Genomic DNA, 18,878 nt, shown 5'->3' on the forward strand with positions numbered 1-18,878 from the left:
GAAGGACACCCATCAGCCAGCCAACAAGTGGAACAAACTTTTGGTTGGTATTTAGTAAGAAACACTCGGCAGCGGTCATCCACTAATAAAATACTTGGATTAGTGTGGGGATCCTGACTCTGTTACCAATGACAAGCAATTAATTGCCTAGTTAGATGTTAGCACATACACAATTAAATAATATGGAGCAGGGCTGGTGAGTAGCTGTGTGTAAGATGTATTAGCTTGTCCCAGTGATAATATCACAGTGGTAGGTACATTCAAGGCTAAAGCACCGATGTTTAGTTAACACACATCTATGGAGATTCCATTTGTTTTTATTCTGTCATTATTTCTTCCTCCAGACTCAAGTGGAAGAAAGAAACGTCTTCCCCAGGAAATCAGTTCCAGGGACCCAGTGAACCCAGTCTATGATTAAGCAGGACTCAGTGCAAGAGCAGCAGCAACAGAATGAGAAAAAAATCAACTGAAACGTAGAGTTTTTGAGGTCAGGAAGAAGCAATCAACAGCCAGATCTTAACATGTTCTGAGGAGCAGAGCCAGTCAGACATCACAGAGAGAGATTCAGGTCAGTGGGGCCGTGCTGCTTTGCTGCTGCAGAAGAGCACAGGAATAGCTGTGTTTTGTCAACCCGTTAATCCAGGTAATTCCTTACGCTGGCAGCACTGAGATCCAGCTTATTAGGTATGCACTAATTTGGTTCCTTGCAGGCCTCCCATTGACTGGTCTGCAGCCATGCGTATAGGACCAAATATAGGGCTAATCTGAGCTTAAAGTTGGTACAGAATTAGCGGCTAAAAGCAGAAGAAAGGAAGTAGAAGATGAATTTAACTTAGTGACCTGGAAAAGTAGCTGTCAGCTAGTGAGGAGGGATTGGTTATCAGAGCTGAGGACACTGGGGCTTGATTTATTGCTTAGTGGAAGGGTGGCTGGGAGCAGGAGTTGTCACCAGTCCTTGCACCTAAGCTGTCCTGCTTCAGCGTGTACCAGGACCTGCCACAGGATTTTCCAAACCAAAGCTGCTGTGACCTAGGGCTCTTTTGTATCTACACACATATATAGAAGCACATCCCTGCGCTGCTCTCTGACAGAACCAGTTTTGCAGCAGACAAGGTTAATTTGCGCTATTTTGTATTTCCTGCAGGCTAAAAGCAGTGTTTCTGCAGCTTAATACCTTCCGCCACAGTAATTGGAGGTGTCTGAGTGCATAGGCCCCAGGGCTCTTTGGCACTGCAGCTCCTGACAGCAGTCTCAGTCTCATGCCCCTAAGTAAGTACTATTTATGACTCTAGGTAGCTTTTCCAGGACAAAAATAATTAACGCTAAGTTTAATTCACTTATATTTCCCAAGATTTTTATGACTTTTTAAACATTTTAAAAATTAAAGCATTTAATACTTTTACCTGCTTGTTCTCCGCTGGTGCAGGCTGTAGGGTCAGAGCAGGTTTTCTCCTATTTTTAACACGAAAGGTGACAGTTTAGCTCACTACCATTAGGTGGCAGCAGGACACGTAAAAATGAAAATGTCAAACTCCCTAGAGGCACATGGATCATTTTAAGAATGATGGAGGATGTAATAAATGTAGAGCATGCACAGGGCTTGTGATTACTGTGACACAGAGATGACATATTCATATATCCTCTATTATATTATCAGATAGCATTTCAATGTTAAAGGGATATGAATGTATTCTCAGGACATCCTCCTGTAATAAAATACAGAGTGAGCTGTAAACGTTATCTATTAATTTAGTTACAAAACAAACAAACAAAAACAACAGCCTATTTTTTTAAACAGACGCTGTCTTTGCTTTACAAAACTGTGGTGTCCAAAACCAGAGATAAGGCAGATTTGAAGAGATGGCAGGATTTTCCTTCCTGTGGAATGGTTCTGTTTCTTCCTTGCCGTTTCCTGCCCTTCTTCTATGGCTAACAGATTATTTTTTTTGGTTTTGGCTTCACGCAGTTGTTCCCTGCAAAAGAAGCTCCTGATGTATTAGGAATAAGAGGGAAAGTATGAACAATTCTTTGGTTTATCATGTTAGTTATCCCACTCATTTCTCATTGAGAAGAAAAGCCCTACTGATTCCTCATTTCTGACCTGAAAAATATGCAGAATTTTATTCTGTGTTGTTTTTACTAGTAGCAGCAAAATCGCTCCCTTTCCCATGAAAACAAAATAAAACAACAAAAACACCAGCCAGAGAAAAACAAACTCTTTCTTGAAAATAAGCAAAACTAATTCTATTCAGGGCTGAGCTGTGCCACTGTCTCTTTCCAAGAGCTAGCTGCTGGCTAATATCTGCAAGGGAATCATTTCCCTCTCTCCTATTGCTCCTCCAGTTCCTCTTTCTTCTTGTGAAAGTGCAAGCTTTGCCAGTTGACCACTCTGCAGTCTGAGGAAGGTATCTGCTCTTCTCCCATAAAACAGGCCAGAGAAGTTGCCCTTTGCTTCCTGCTAGGTTGTGACTGGCCTGCAGCCTTGGCACTCTAACTGTGGATTTACCACTGGGTTCTTGCGTGTGGTGTTCTTTCCACGAGCCTTTTGTTTTCAGCTAATAACCAGTCAGACTTGGCAAATGCCTTAGAGTGAGTCCGTCAGTGCTGACTTGTGAAGCCTCAAATGGCAGAAAATCCTCTGCTCCTTTATTCCATGGGCTAACCATCTTCATGGTTAATTTTTTTCCTGTTTCCGATGTGAATCGGCCTGCCTTGCATTTCTCTCCAGCAGTTCCTGTAACATCTTCCCACAGTAGAACAAAGATCCCCCTAAGACCTACATGGGCCTGTTTTCTGGGGTCGTAGCACTGTTTGAAACCGGGTGGCTCAGCAGCAGAGCTGAAAGTGGGGCTCTGGCTGCTTTCCACTCCGCATCCCACCACGAGCTGCAGCAGAGATGCAGTACGTCCTGCTGAGTGATGAGAGCAATAGATCTGTAACCAAAATCACACGGATTTATTTTATTTATGGGTCTAACCAGCCTGATGTGTGCTGATGAAGGCTGCGATGCCTTCCCCTTGCTGACCCTTTGCTATTCATCTTCCTGAGTTACAGGCACGCCAGACCAAATTGCTGCAAGACTGTATCACTAATACAGGATTCATAACACCATCTAAAACTGGAAAGATCTGACCAGTGAGCCTGCCTTCTTCACTTTTTGGCTATGGATTTGTGTTGTGGCTATTTGTAAGTGCACAGAGAAAATGAACAACCTCATTTTGCCGTGGACCTTTTATAAGTTGCAATATTGTGGTGTTACAGACCAGCACATATGTTTTGCCCACGGTGACCTTGTTACAGTTAAGGCCAATACCTGCACCCCTAAGTACACTTGAAAAAGTAGTAGTGCTTATTGGGTATAAAGAGTTCTACACTGCTCGCTTTTCCCATGTAACCTGGGAGTCCAAAAGTCATGACATCAAACCAATTGCACTGACTTGTTAGGACTGTAATGTAGAGGATGAGAAGAAATTCATGCTTCTGTGGCCAGTTGATGACATTTATATTTAATGGCTGTTATGGAAAACATTCCTAAGATGCAAAATAGTGCAAATGCAAGAATAAACACAGTAGGTCAGAGAGCTGTGTTAACTAGACAGCTTTGTCAGGTAGTAGCTTGTTCTGCCTTCTGAATTTCAGTTCCAAGACATAACTGTCCTATTTACTGCTTTTGTTTCATTTATTTCAGAAACAGGTGTTGGTAAACCTTCCTGAGCTCACACACTTAGATTCCACTTTGATTCCTGCTTGTGCGACAGCCACGGCTTCCTCCATCAGTCCCTAAAATACCCAGCAGCGACCAGAGCACACAGCTGCAGCGCAGTCTGGTTTATTAAAGGTTAGGTGATGTGGCAATGAGGTGTGACTACCACAGCTACTCAAATAATAGCGAGAACTAGCCCGCTTGCTACCTTATGAAATTACGTGGTAGTTTTTTTGAAAATTATTAGTTAGATTGCTAACCAATTCCTTATTTCCTATAATTATGAGTCCTATTGTAAGTCCAAAAAGAAAATCCCTTATTCCAGAGGCTTGTAAAACTACTGAGCATTTGTGCCTTTCTTTTGAAGAGGAGCAGTTCCACAAGAGGGCATCAGATACACGCTTTTAGACTGCATTTCTCCCGATTCCTTGAGCCTATTTCCTCCTCCTTTTCACATTACTTCCTCTACAAACAGATATAGACCTACTTAAATAGAAAGTACATAGGATTGAAATTTGTATTGTCTGTTAATCTTTTCAACACCAAAAACTTCCATGTTTTTCTTTGTCCTTGATTAGGGAGGTGCATTTCAATTTGTGGTTCATACAGAACTGAAATAATCTCTTTTTTACTAAAAGCGTCCATGGTAGGGAATCATCTATTTTTCTCTGCATTTTTAAATTCACACACAAAGTTCTGCAGCAAAGCTATAGTTTTACTAGTGATCTCCTGACAGCTCAGTCAGACTCACCCCGTAGGCTTTTTCTACAGATTCTTGCAAAATTTTTTTTACGTGATAGTCAAAATGTGATGAAATTTCTCTCCCTTAATGACATGAACTGAGCAGAAAAATGCACTGTTTTATTTATGGATCTATCTGTGGCTTTCTCTTCCTGTAGGAAAAAGGCAGAGCATGGAGATGTTTGGAGGTGGATGTCACCTTGGTGCAGTGTTGTGTGGCTGGGACTAGGAGAAGAAGTCTGCTGCCAACACAAACAGGAGTTGGAGACTGGGCTGGGACTAGATGGCATTGAAGTGTCACAGCTCCAGCTACACGCAGGTTGTTGGCTCCAGAAACTTGCCACTTCCCAGGAATTTTGTGCAGTATTGTTAGGAGCGGGATCACAGTGAGGTTAGATGAGGCCTTCCTTTCTGCGCCATTTCATGTTGCCTCTTGGTCCAAGAGAAATGTGAAGTCCCAGAGGACTCTGCCTAGCTGAGCATGTCAGGGCTGGGACCCAAATCATCTGTGGGTTGACCAGAGCTCTACAGGAGCCCCTGTGGTTTGCTCCCCTTTGCTTTTCTACCCTCTCTATAGCTTGTCTGTTGACAGAGACCAAGCTTTCCCAGGCCCTGGGCCAGCTCTGTAATGACCTGCCATCCCACATCTTCGCTTTAAGTTGGGTGCATTCTGTCCTTTCCTCTACTAAACTTGCAGCAACCACACTGCTGAATGCAGGAAAAGACCCTACTGAAGCTTAAGGGGCTCCACTGTGAACGAGGACTTAGCAGTTGGGTCGAAGTCTCATGAGAGTTTATATTTTAAGAAACCCAGTGAAATAGCTGTCCCCATTGTGGGACACCAGGGTAGGCAAGGAAATGAGCCCTTCCTGACTGCTAGCATGGAGACTGGGAGGAATCAGCATGAATTTTCCATCCTCCTGTGAACCTCGCTCCTATAATTAGATCCACATACTGGGCCCACGTAGCGTCCTGACTGGGAATGGAAGGTTTCTTCTGCTCAGCTCCAGATGTGTCCCCAGCCTCAGCCAAGGCAAATGCTAGGATTAACAGCTCCTAACAGGCAAGGTCACTCGAGACAGACACTGCCCCGAGCAGCCACAGCAGTGGTGCAACTGCTTCGCCTGCTTTGTGGGGACCCTCGAGGTTGTGCTCATGCAGATGACATTATTTCTCCTTCCAGTATGCTAAGGAGGAATTCGTTTGTGTGCAGTAGACTATTTTTACTGCACCTGAATTCATTAATCTCTCCAAAAATAACGTTGAAGGTGCATGCATAAGAAAGCACGCTTGCAGCTTGCCGTGGACAGCACCAGGCACCCCCAGCGAGCGCTTTACTGCTGGCATCGACTGAGGGGTTTTTGCATGCATGCAAAATCAAATGCCAGAAATGCGCAAGTGAGTAAACTTTGTCTGAAAAGGGGGAGGGAAGGGACCTCGTTTTCCCTGAGCTACCATTGATTTACTGTGATGAGAGTTTTAATCAAGCCCTTGTACCTTTAAACCATAAGTTATTAGAGGGGAGCGGGGACAGTCTTCCGGAGGACTTGCTGACATGCTCAGCTTTCAAGCTTATTAATCAAAAATGTGGGATTGGAGGAGGGTTTTTTGGGGCAGAGGGTGAGGGGGGTGAGTTGCAGGCACCACTAAACTGCCAAATAATGTCAGATGGCAGAGAACAATGTGAATTCCCATAGAGATCTATAAATAACAGCTATAAACGTGCCTCATAAATTACTCAAAGGGTTATTTTCTCCCACCCGCATTCCTCCCTCACGTTCAAATTCAATTTTATTCATCCGCTTCCTCACCCTGCGCTGCTGCGTGGGAAGCTCCAAGTGGCCAGGGCAGGCCCACTGCTGGGTCTCTGCAGAGGAGATTTCCACTGCCACGGGCACCACCAGCGCTGCAGAGGCTTCCCACCTAACGCCAGACCCAGTCCCCATGGGATGCGTGTCCCAAAGGATGCCACACACCCTACAGCCTCTCATTTTGGCCGCTGTTGAGGGTTTGTTCCTGAAATGAAACCCAAACCGTAATGAGCTTGAGGCACACTCTGTGGACAAAACCCATGGCATGACAGGGGTTTATTTCCCTTGAACAATGTTTTGGTTTTGCAAAGATCCTGGAGGGAGGGATTATTTCTGGCTTAGGCTGCGCTTTTGAGCAGGAAAGACAGAAAACGTAAGCCACACACAAAGAGAGACAATGGAGGGGAAAGGTTGGAAGCAGCATCCCAAAATAACTCAGTGGTTCAGCCAAAAATACAGCGAGCCTGTCTGTGCTAAAAAGTGTTGCTTCAGGAGGCAGAAAGCAGGCAAATGGGAGGAGCGTGGTAAGGATGGTAGGTGCTGTGTATGTCTGTGTGTGTGCACAAAACCTCAGAAAAGGCAATTACTGTCCACGCGTGCCTCAGCCAAGGTGACCACTGCCGTAGCTGTATGTGGTTTGAAGAGGTTTCTGCGTGCACGTAAACATTGCCACGGATAACAGTGATTAATTGGCAGATTAAAAATCTGACCCCAAAAGGTATTGTTCTCTGTGATGAAAGATGAGCCCGAGCTAGGATTTACAGCCCCAGCGTCTCATTGCCATAGTAGGGCTGTGCTTGCAGGCGAGGTTATTATGGTGAATGTTAATGACAACTGCATCTGGGTAAAAGCCTCTCCATCACCTCTTGCTGTCGATGCCTCTTCCGTAGCTATGGAAATGGCACCTTCTGCTCAGCTGCTGCTTCTGATTAAAATTCAAGTGGAGAGGGATGGGGAGAGAAGAAAAGCCAGGGGACAAACACAGCTGATGAGCCAGGCGGCGTGGAGGAGAGGAAGGGTGCAGTGTTACCTGTTCAGCTTCTCGGAGGGACAGAGGGTGCGGGGCTTCATTGCTCTGATGGCTGCAGTGTAGAGTGAGAGCCACTGTATTTGCCCGGCACAAAATCTGTTTTAAGAAAGAGTCCCTGAAAGGAGTAACTTACACTCTGAGTACCCCTAGGAGTGGAAAAGACCAAGGCAGACTTCTCTGCCCTAGACATCAGCAGCCCTCTCCCTCGCAGAGCCAGGTAGAGGCTGGGTTTTCTGCCTGCCTGGCTGCTGCGCCGCTTCCCGTGAGTTTGGCTGCTGATTAAGACACTTCAGTAGTTTTTGTCTCTTTTAGTCTGTAAACACATTTGCAAGAACAATCGCGGCTTAATGGCAGATTTCAAAGGTCTGTCATAACATCATCTTCTAATGCAGATTGTGTGGAACCGTCTCTGCCTTCAACAACTGGAATAAGGAAAGGGGCTCGTGCAGTAAGTGTAGGAAAAGAAGCACAACTTGGTTACCATAAATTTATGTTACTACAGCTATGACACAGTGGTAGCATGGGAGCATCCAGCCAAAACTGCGGCTCTGTATTGTCTGAGGCAAACGCTACCGTGTGGAGCATTAATAAAAAAGATAGCCAGAGGAAGTATGTTACTGCACGCGATGCTCTCCATTTTAAAGCTGGAGAAGAGAGGCCCGGAGAGACGAAGTCATCTCAGGTTATCCAGGAATCCTGTGGCAGAAGGAGTGGAGGAGTCAATCTGCTGTGCCTGGTCCAGCGCTGGACTGCAGAGTGCAGGTAAAGGGGTTGCTACAGCACCTAGGGCCAACCCCTTACCCTAGCCCTGGCTCCTTTGCCTCCTCTCCTGCAGCCTCACTCAATGACATGGGCCAGGGTGAGCTCAGCAGGCTGAGGCTGGAGGGCTGTGGGGAGCTTTGGCACCGTGAACGGGGCAGCATCTGCCCGCCAAGCCATTTGCCGAGTCAACACCTCATTTTGACAAATTCCCTGCAAAGAAAGAGAATTTGGAGCTGTGCCACGGTCCTGCTGTGCTGTCTCGGAGCTTATCCTCCAAAAGCTTTTATTAAGGTATAACGGCTTTCTTTTACTGTTGAAATCCTGTGTAAATATTGAATGATCTGCCTGGTGCCAGCACCGGTCGGTTCCTTGTTCTGAAAGCAGCACGTGCTACCAGAGCTGGGCTATCATTGCTGTCCTCCAGCAGTGCACAGCCTCCTGGGGGACTGCCTGCCTTTCTTCCGTGTCATCTTATTGCTCGGGCAGAGTTGCAGCTCACAGAGACCTAGTTCAACACATGAATTGAAGGTCTAACCTTATTAATTTGCAGATAATAGGATCTGCTGTGCCCTAGCTGCTACAGGGCAACCATGACTCTCCGTGGGCCAATTCAGGTTAGGATGGATGATGCTGCAGAAGTACTGAGGCTCTTTACCACTCAGTGAAGATAGAAGGTAGAGATGACAGAGCATCAGTGTTTTCTAGGAGACACCCTGCTGAGACAGCGTCCTGGGACTATAAAAGCATCTGTGCAGGATATTGTCCTTTAAAACTGGTTATAAGCATAAACTCAATTCTGACCTGCCATTTTCCAGTGCAGCGCTGACTGACTTTTAATGGCCAACCCATACCCATCAGGTGTCTTCAGAGAAAGCCCAGGTTTGGCTCTACCTCGTCCTTATGTTTGCAGGACAAGACATACCACTTTGCTGTCCCCCCAGGTGCTAGAATCAGTATTTCAGGAAGCACCTTTCATGCTCAAAGCAGGCTTGTTTTCCTTTTTAATGCGCACGCAGTACTGGTAACAACACTAGGAGCTGGGGATATCGCAGGAAGTCTTCTGACCCTGTAGCCTCACAACTGATGTGCTCCCCGTATCACGAGTTGAGTGATTCTCCAGTCCTTGGAGTGTCTTTAAGGCGTTTGCTTACCATCACTAGGTTACGCCGACACAGATTGTGTGGCCTATGGATTTGACCAACTGCTTAGATGTGAAAGGCTTTGTGTTGTAACAATCCTTGGCCCAAAAGACACATGTTCTGATCTATTTAATCTGTATAAATCTTCCTATTTTATTTTAGTAGAGCTGCTCTGGAGTCATATCAACTTCTGATGCCAGTTTTGCTGTGGCTCTTACTGTTTTCACAATGTTCCAGTGTATCCACACTGGGTTTGGATCTGAGGTTATGAGGTACAAGTCATCCCTGGCAAGAGTCAGAATGAGCTTCATAGGCTGGTAATTGAGATCAGATTCTGGCTTTTAGCATTTCCCCCCTCTGGCTCTGGCTAATCAATTGTGCTGGGAATTTCAGCTAGAACAAATCAGCTTAAAATAATTCTGAACAGTTTGTTTTTTCAAATAGTGCAGAGAGAGAGAGAGAGACATCCCTGTGAATAATTATGGATCTTTTCCCTACTAAAATTATCACTTTCCCTCCTCCAGATTTCACTGGTGTCCCACATGAGTGCCCAGAACATTACCTGCTGCAGTGGACAGTAACGACTCAGCCAGGCAACATTATTCCTTCCTGAGGACTGGATCCAAACGGGAGGTGAGCTGTTATCAGCGCCAGTGTAAGAGCTTTTAGCAACAGGACAGGCTGGGGCTACAAAATCAGGAGGGGAACCACGTGCCATAGCAGAGGTGCCGCTGGTAGCTCTTGCAGGAGGTGCCTTTCGGGGCATCCCACCCGTCTGGCTTTGGACCCTTTCTTTGTCGTGCATTTTTTTGCAGGCACTGATTTTAAAGTGCCCATAGGACCACTTCAATTTCCATTTGCAGGAGTGGAAAGAATATATTTTGGCATTCACTTTATTGTACGAACAACTTAGCTAGCATCTTTTTACCTCAATGGAAAGGGTAAGGAAAACAGCCCCAATGGTGCTACTTAGAGCTTAAATACAACCCTAGTGCTGATTTATGATTGTGCTTGCTCAATCATCATTTAAAATATTTTTTCCTACAAGACTGGGCAAGGGAGAAAGATTTCTGTCCCATGACAAGCTGCAGAAATCAGTGTAAGAGTGCTACTTTCCCTGCTGGGAGTGCCTACTTCAAAAGTACTTGAAATGAGTGCCACACTCATGCCTATTTCTGGTTGGGGGACAGTGAATTCCTTTATTTTGTGCCTCAGTTTACCCTTTGTAAAAAAGAAATATGATTCTGACCACCTTTGTAAGCAGCTTGGAATTCTCCTGATGAAAGCATCTCACCAGAACTATTTTATTATGGTAAAGATGCTTAGGTTTGTTCTTATGGCACAGCCCTAAGTCCCTTGGGCTCGGAATTTTTCATATCCATTCTCCTCTCCTCACTGTCCAAAGTTAATTTCAACAACAAAGAGCATGTCCTTTGTGACCGAGCTGCTCTGCCTTTCCCCAGCATCAAGAAATCCCTGAGTAGAGCAGTTCCCTTAACCCTGGCAAGGGCTAGCAAACCCTCAGAGCATCCCTGACCAAATCCCAGTGCTGCAGAGGGAGGAACCCAGCTGCAACAAAGCCACTGTGCTCTTTTGGGGAACCAGCTTTGTGGTTTATTGGCAGCCAGTCCTTATTAAATGTGTGTGTGTGGATGGTGCTGAATTTTATTGGGCAGCCCCTTCAGATGTGATGAACAATGGAGAACTTGTTAGCACAGCTCTTAAAAATCCTACCCCAGCCCCATGTCATGAAGCTGAACAGACCAAAATATGGAGAAAAAAAAAAGTTACAAACAAATTTTGCCCTTTTTTCTTTTGTGGGGCTACCCTGGTGTTAATATGGCTTTTGTTATCTCTTACTGGAGACTTCACCCCTCCTAGCACAGAGAGGCTGACTGGTGGTGTTTTTTTTTTTTTTTTTCTAATCCAACTCTAAACCAGTTTTTCCTGGTACTTTGTTTCTAATGTGAACAACATCCACCAGAGGGCAAGATTCCCTCATCCCGGACTCAAAGAGATCTCTCCCCATCCCACATTAAAAACCATCTGGTCCCAGCTCACTTAAATCAATGGGAGTATTTCCATCCACTTCAGTGGTCTTTGGATTGGGTCCTAGTGTTCTTTTAATATAAAAAAAATCCCGGCAAGATGTTTTATATAAACTTAGAAACAAGGTTTTATAAACTGAAAATAAATTAAAAAAAAAGACATTTATACACTCTGGGTTTAGCTGTAACTTGTCAGATGGATGTTAAATGGTCCTTTTATTTATAATACGTTTATTTTTTAAATACTCATGTTATGAACAAGCCACAGCAACAGAGGGGATGTAATCCAAAACCCTACAACTTTTGTTTTAAATCCTCTTTGCAAAGCTGTGTCTGCACTGTGACAGGGTGAGCACTGCTCATTAATACTGGCATTGAAAGGTAAGTGCCTGTGAGGCAGTTCTCAGCCATAATTTAGCAGACTGTTGGCATGTGCTCGCCTATAGGCATTGTACCAGCTCACGGACTGCAATGGGAACTGATGAAACCTGAGGTTTGAAATCCTTCTTTGCCTCCTAGAGGAAAATCCCCAGTCCTATTCCTCGACCCCAGCCCAGAAGCTTTGTGCAGGGCTCTCTTAAGGAGTCGGGAGGCACTGACAAAGGGGTGACAGACATAACCCCATGTGCACCATGCTCAGCTGGGGAGGGACCTGCCTTCCCTCTGCGTGCAACGTGCAGCCCTGTGCCTGCCGCTGGGGCACGGCGTCCAAGCCAGTGTGCCCTGCCAGAAAGTGAGGGCACAAAGGCTGTGGAAACACAAAACCAGCTAAAATAAAACCCTGTTGATCAGCAGGTGAGTCCCGAGGAGAAGGGGGTTAAGGTTACTCTCTTCTGAACCTATATTTTCCACAAGTGTGAATATAAAGAGCTCCTGGGTTGAATGAACTAAATCCCTTGCTGACCTACTGTATGAGTCAGGGCAAAGCCACGTTTTCTAATTTTATAGCAGAAGAAATGGACATTAGAAGCCTTTAATGGGGCTTAGACAGCATCTCAGAAGCACTGTGCCAGCCTAGCTCCTAGGAAGCTCCAGGAAGGGACAGCAGCAACCCTGCATTGCCTTCAGTGGGAGCAGAGCTTTGGGCAATGCAAAATGCTAAGAAAAAAACTCCCCAATAATGTTTATAAAGCTCTTTCACGTTTGCTGATGAAAGATGCTATTGAAGTACACAGTTTTTGCTGGAAGTTTTCCCTCCCACCTACTGCACTGTTTCTAGGCAAATATCTTGCCCTTTTGAATAATACGGCGTGGAGTGGAAAGATAAACTCATGTAATTATCCCTTTCCTCAGCGTGGCTGTGCTGAAAAGACAAACTGCCTCCTTCAGCATTGCTGCTCACAGAAAAATTGGACCTGACGCATACGTGGGAAGATTAGAGTGACTAAAACATTTTTTGCTTGCACCCTGGTTCTTGAGGATGCTACGGCAAGATGCAAAACCAGTTCATAAAAGCCCTAGGGGACACAAAGCCCTCATTTCCACGGGAGAAGTTATCATCTGCAACCTGTAACAGAGGTGAGGAGAGGTCTGTGGGGTGGAGGAGGAATCACCAGTTCATCACAGAAGCAGGGACGCTGTAATACAAAGATCTGAGCTGGAGCTACTGCTTGAATGAGGTTCTCCCGAGCCCCTCGCTGCCTGGCACCGCTGCATCGCTTGCCCTGGCCCCCTGTTCTGTGCTGAGGTTATTTCAGTCTTCGGGGCTGCCAAAACTTACACTAGCTCTAAAAGCACTTCATTTCAGTACCAAAACAGCTCAGGGGAAAGCTCAGGAACATCTGAGAAGATAATCTTAGCACGTCTCCCAGTTTGGAAGCGCAGTTTGCTACCCAATATCAGGGGAGTGGAAACTCCTATTTTGAGAAAAACCTCTTGACATCAGGCCTGCCCTAAGAGTTTGATTTAGAAATAAGGCAAACTGCAGATGCCGTAGTCATATATCCGTGCTTGCTCTGGGCCAGGAATTATTCACCCCCGGGCTTTGTGTTGCATGACGGTATCCCCAGTGACAAGCACTCAAGGAAGGCTACAAGAGTGACTTCAGCCTGACATCCAAAGGGAAGAGAAAATAATCTGAAGCCAAAAAAGAGGCAGCCAAGAGCATCCTTTGTGGCTTGAACACGAGAGTTAATGTGCCAGTGTGACACAGACCAAGGACATTTCACTGCGGAACTTTCAACAGAGACAGTGAGGATGGAAATGTCAGCTGAGAGCATGAGATCCTACCAGGGAAGCGCCCTTCTTGTGCTGCTTTCCTTCTCCAAAGAGATTTAATTCATTAGGTAGAAGTAATGGATTGTCAGGTTATCTTCAGTCCTATTTCTGGCTGCCGCAATTCTCTCTGTAACAAGCTGCGGTTTAAGTATATAGAGAAAAATAAAATGTGCCTCCTTCTTGTTAGAGCAGAAAGTCTGAAATAATGAAATATCTGCTGGAAAACCGATCGGTGCCTTTGTGCACTTAGGAGGATGACAAGCATTTGCAGCTTTGTAGCTGCCAAAGAGGCTTAGATTCCTAAATATTAAGTCTTTTTTAAAGCAATGATTGTTGGTTAATTCCCTCATTGGTTCTAAGACCAGGCCCAAGAGTTTGAGGCTGCACAATCACTTTCTTTAGACACTCTTTTAGTCTTATTAAAAGGCTTTCAGAGATGGAGAAATGGAGAATTTGTCATGTTGCTTGGTAATCTGTCTTGGTAATGTCTTGATGGAGATTTGCTCTCCCCAATAATAAAAAAAAGCATCTCATTTCTAATTCTTCTGCCAGACACCAACTTTTTTAAATGAAGCAGAAAGACAGAAATAGCCTCAGTTTCTTCAGAGAGATCTTTGTGGTCCCCAGGAGGATGGAAGTCCCATTGCTGTGTCATGCTGTTTGTGCTGCACTGTTCAGGAGCTGCAGGGTTGGAAGCTGCTGGGCGATATTACCAATACAGAGCTGGAACAGGCAGACTCCTTTTCTTTAGCTGTTTTAGAAAATGACTTCTGATTTTTTTTTAATGTTAATTTTTTTTTTTCTGTGGCTTGCTTCTTTTGTATTTGAGTAATTCCAGCCTTGCCATTTACTGAGAAGGTCTCTCTTCTAAATTTAGATGAGAATGTTACTTGCTTTTCTAAGACGTGTTAATATCCCTTAGGTTAAGAATAATTAGATGTTAATTTTCAGAACCTGAAAGGAAATTATACCCCTAATTCATCATTTAAAGTAAAATAGCTGCTTTAAAAGTCATACATAGCTACATTAAACAAAGGTCTAGCCATTTTTCTCCTAAACAAAAATTAACCTCAATACAAATTAAGATGATATGATTCTAGTTAGGTTAACAACACCAATTAGGCTAATGCATTTCTAAAGCTCCCAGAGTTTGTGGAATTCGAGAAGGCAGAAGATCAGCCACTGCAAAGCAGCGTACCTTCTCCAGCTACATTTTGCTTTGCTGGCTCTCATGCCTCCAGCATTAACCTGCCTACAGCAGCTGAAGCTGTGCCCCCTGTCATGGGGCTCACAAATTGCTCTTCCCCAAAATACTTTAGGAGCAGGGTTTCCTCCGTTGGTGTGAGCAAAATATCTGCAGGGATGGAGGAACCCTGGCCATATAAAGGGAAGGTAAGAAGTTAGCCCTGTTAGCTCACTGCTGTGGTCAAGGTGAAGAGCTGATTTTGCCATGTCAATCTTAACATTTCCTTGGTCTTCTCAGTTATTGGCAGGCATTTGCTCTTGATGTTTCTGAGGCTGACCTCCCCTCCTGCCTCCCATCCCTGAGAGCTGCCTGGCCGGCTCCAGCACCTCCCCAACCCACCACGACACCTCTGCAGCGACGGAGTGAACGGGGGTGAAATCCCTTCTTTACCAAGACAGGCACCTGGCAGTTGAACCATGAGGAAACTTTTCTCTGTAAGTGTTTAACATGGTAGCAATGTTACTCAGTTACACCAAATATTTTATTACTGTACAACTAGGATAAGAAATCAGCATAGTTCACAGGGTGCAAATACTGGGGGGCAATGGGATCCCATGGGTGCGTTGTGGATGAGCCTATACATGTCTATATTGGCCTGTACACGCCTCTGGAAGGCAGATTTTCCTCCCTGTATGTTGTCATTTCTGCTAGTGGGATCAGAAATCAATCCCGGTAGTGAAGTTCATGGCTCTGAACTGCCAGTGTTAAACCAGTAGCCCCACTGCAGACAGTGGAACATACAGCAGGGTAAAATAGGACAGCAAACAGACTGGGGGCAACTCCCTCTCTCCCCTGACCTTTTTCCCTGACTTCTGGAGTTACTGTAGCATTGCTTTCTCTTCCCACCTGTGCTGTCAGATCCTCTTCTTACCCCAACTTGCCTTTCAAACTTGCAGAGCTGAGCAGACCACAAGATGGCAAGGCTGTACCGAACATGCCCGGGACAAGTGCTGCGGATGCAACAGGTGTTTATTGGCCAATTTGATGTTTGCCACCTGCTTCAATAGATGCTGAATTGTATTTTTATACATAGCTTCTAGCAAAACAAATGTCCCCAGTATCCTGCCTGATGTGAACACTGGGTTCTGGAGCATTTAGGCATGATCCCTTTGCAGCACCAGGAAGGGGTATATGATTCTTATGAGTCCTCTGGAGCCTTTTAATATGCCCAGATCCATATGTAAATATAGCTTGAGATGAGATTTATATTCAGATATTTCCCGGTGAAGCCAGCAAACACTCCAGGCATGTTACAAATGATACGACAACCCAACCAAGCCTTGTAATTTAATTTAACTGCCTCTTTTGGGGTATGTGTCATGCATTCAGAATTAGAGAACTGAATTCCCAATCAAATGTTCTTTGGATATAACAACACAGTGAAAAGCATGGAAGTGCCTTAAAATAGCTTACTAACAACCACATGGAACCTATTCTTTTGGCAAAAGGAGGAGGCAATTTATAGGTCTGGACTTACTGCTCATAAATAAGTACGTTCCTTTTTCTTTGCATTGGCATGGTTTGGGCTTTTCAGATTTTCTCTGCACTTTATAAATTCTCATATAACTATTCAGACATTAGATGGGAATGCACAGGCATTTGACGAGGGGGAGGGCATGAATTTATCCCATTTGAACTGTCTGAAACAAGTTCTCTATTAACATTGCAATGAAATTCCTCCTGGGCTGGTTATTCTGAGTTTTCCTGCCATGCCTATTCTGCTTGAAAACCCTGAGACCAAACAAGCTACTTGGTTTACTGAGCACGTTCTAAATATTATTTTCCTTAAGAGGAGTGGCAGCAAGTGAATTTAAGCAAACAGCAATTGCAGTTTGTTGCCTCCACATTTTGTGATGTTTGTTAGCATCAAAACGTCACATGCCTTTCGTGAGGTAGGTAAGTAGGAGCTTGATTCTGGAGCAGGGGAAAGACAGGCAGAACACCAGAAACAGTCTGGTGATTAAATGCAGCTCTCTCAGTACAGGACACCACACAGCAGTGCCTGAGCTAAGTACTGATAAAAACTGATTTAAGAGAGATTTTTCCTATGTAGAAAGTGATTTTGCTGTGATGGTGTTCTGAATGAGGACTACTGAAAGTGGAAAAGAGTTGTTTTTTCAAGAGTCAAGATAAACATGATTAACAATACTGCTTGTAACCAGCAGATTTGGTTTGTCCTCCCTTTTACATATGCCCAAGGAAAGAAATTCTTATAAAAACTAAGACTAACTAGTAATATTCTCCCTGCCAGCCTCCTCCTCCACTACATCTCCGGATATAGCACCATTAGTTTGAGATTTTTATGACTCTCAAGGGAAACGCGGAACATTCCTGAAACTGAAGTAGCATTTTGGAATCCCTGAGCTGGAGTTCAGATAGCGTGGTCTCTCTCAAGGATAAATCATGGGAGCTGCCAACATATGGGATATTTGGTTTAAGAGGCATGGGGCCAATAAACTCCGATACTGTTACTTGATTCTCTAATAAATAGCAAATGTTTCATCTCAGGCTAGCTCAGTGTGATTTCCAGTAGCAACGTGATGATAAAGAGGTGTCACAACTAAGGATAGGTAGTGTTAATAAAAACCTAACATCATGAGCTAGCTTTTGCTGCCAGCTGCCTCCATCTCAGCAGCTGTAATGAGGAAAAAACTACCAGTGAGGGAGCAGACAGCAGCTCTTCAGCTTTGTGTCAACACCGAACAACACAGTGTGATCGTGAATTTTATTAAAATGGCTATTTAATTGTAAAAAAACAACCAACCAGTGAAACAAAAGAGCCTGGTATAGCAAAGCCTTAGCTGGCCTGAAATACTGCAGTGGATTTCATTTCGTCCAAATGGAATTTCTCCAGCTTTCAACTCTGTGGAGTTGGTCTGTTATGGTTAAAAACTCACGAGTATTTGAAATGTATTTATCGGAAGGGAGATGCTGCTGTAGCTAGGGAATGTGTTGCTGGGTTCATTCACTCCTCTTATTTATCATTACTGGGTAGGTTAACATGAAAACTGGACAGAAGGTGGGTTCAGCATTCAGCAGCATGGGTTGGGTTGTTATTTCCTAGCTGTCAGCTACCCTTTCCACCATAAGGGTTGTCATCTATAACATGGTGATGTCATGTCATCTATAACTAGATGTTTTCCTGGCCAACCCTGTTTTTATTGTGAGCTTAAGGCTGTATAACTGATGAAAAGTTGGGATTCGGAGGTGTTAGATCCTACTATTGGCATTACATACTGATATTCAGGAACGGTATGGAGTCAGGTAGTGGTTGCTCTGTGTTATTGTTATTAAAATATCATCTGTGCTAAGCAAGCCTCAAGCTTCCACAGATCCTTGAAGCAGGATAGTATTAATAGGGATTTCAGCTCAGATCAATTAATTCTACCAAAAAGGAGAGCACATTAGTTTGGTGGAGGTGCCATGTGTCTGCACTCCACCGCTGGAAAAGTGTCATGTAAAAATCCTGTCTCCTTGGTCAGAGGTGGACTTGTCACTTGGTAAGAAGCAGCGTGCAGCTGCAGAGCCCTGATCTCCACACCCTTGGGCAGCTCAACCAGTAGTGATCACCAGGATCAGCTGCTAAAAAGAGAATCAGGTATGTGTTAGGGGGAAGGGGTGAAAAAAGCAGAGCCAGGCACACATGTGAGTGTGTGAATGTCCATAGCGAGGAAATGAGCAACAAATGGGCTGTTTAATGAAGCTCTCTAACACTTTCTTCCCTTTACTCTTCAATAGGTATACGAAGGTCTGAAGGAACAAGCTGAGGATCTACAAAATCAGGTATGTGCACTTTCTTTTGGTAAACAAGTTAAGGGCAGGTTTTTCTGTTTGAGAAGAAAGGCATCTTATGTAGAGCTTAAGTTTCTAAAATAAACCTTTAGATTAGCTGATAACTTTTGACTTCTTGTGGGCTAGTTTGTCCTTTTTAGTCTTTAGCCAGCAGATCTATGGAGGGAAAATTAACTGGTATCCCAACATAGCATAAGGAAACTTAAATGCTATCTTGTCACTACCAATAATGTCACAGGGCTTTATTGTTGTGTTGCATTATCAGCCAAGTGGGGAATAAAACACGTAGGTCTGGAGAGTCATTCACTTGTGCTAACTTCTTATTTGCTGGGTTAAACTGTGATCAGTTTTATACCAAATGAAGCTAGTTGTGACCAAAACCTCAAGGC

At 44.4% G+C, this 18,878-nt stretch overlaps 1 long non-coding RNA gene across 1 annotated transcript; it reads left to right on the forward strand.

Moving 5' to 3' along the window:
• Positions 1 to 6,279: 6,279 nt before the first annotated feature.
• On the forward strand, positions 6,280 to 16,977 carry LOC310886882. Its single transcript, XR_014575536.1, has 4 exons — positions 6,280 to 9,819; positions 12,528 to 12,752; positions 14,935 to 15,131; positions 15,594 to 16,977. It is a non-coding gene; the product is annotated as an uncharacterized lncRNA (long non-coding RNA).
• Positions 16,978 to 18,878: the final 1,901 nt, after the last annotated feature.

Source organism: Anser anser (assembly GCF_964211835.1).
Source record: "Anser anser genome assembly, chromosome: 26".
NCBI classification, from domain to species: domain Eukaryota; kingdom Metazoa; phylum Chordata; class Aves; order Anseriformes; family Anatidae; genus Anser; species Anser anser.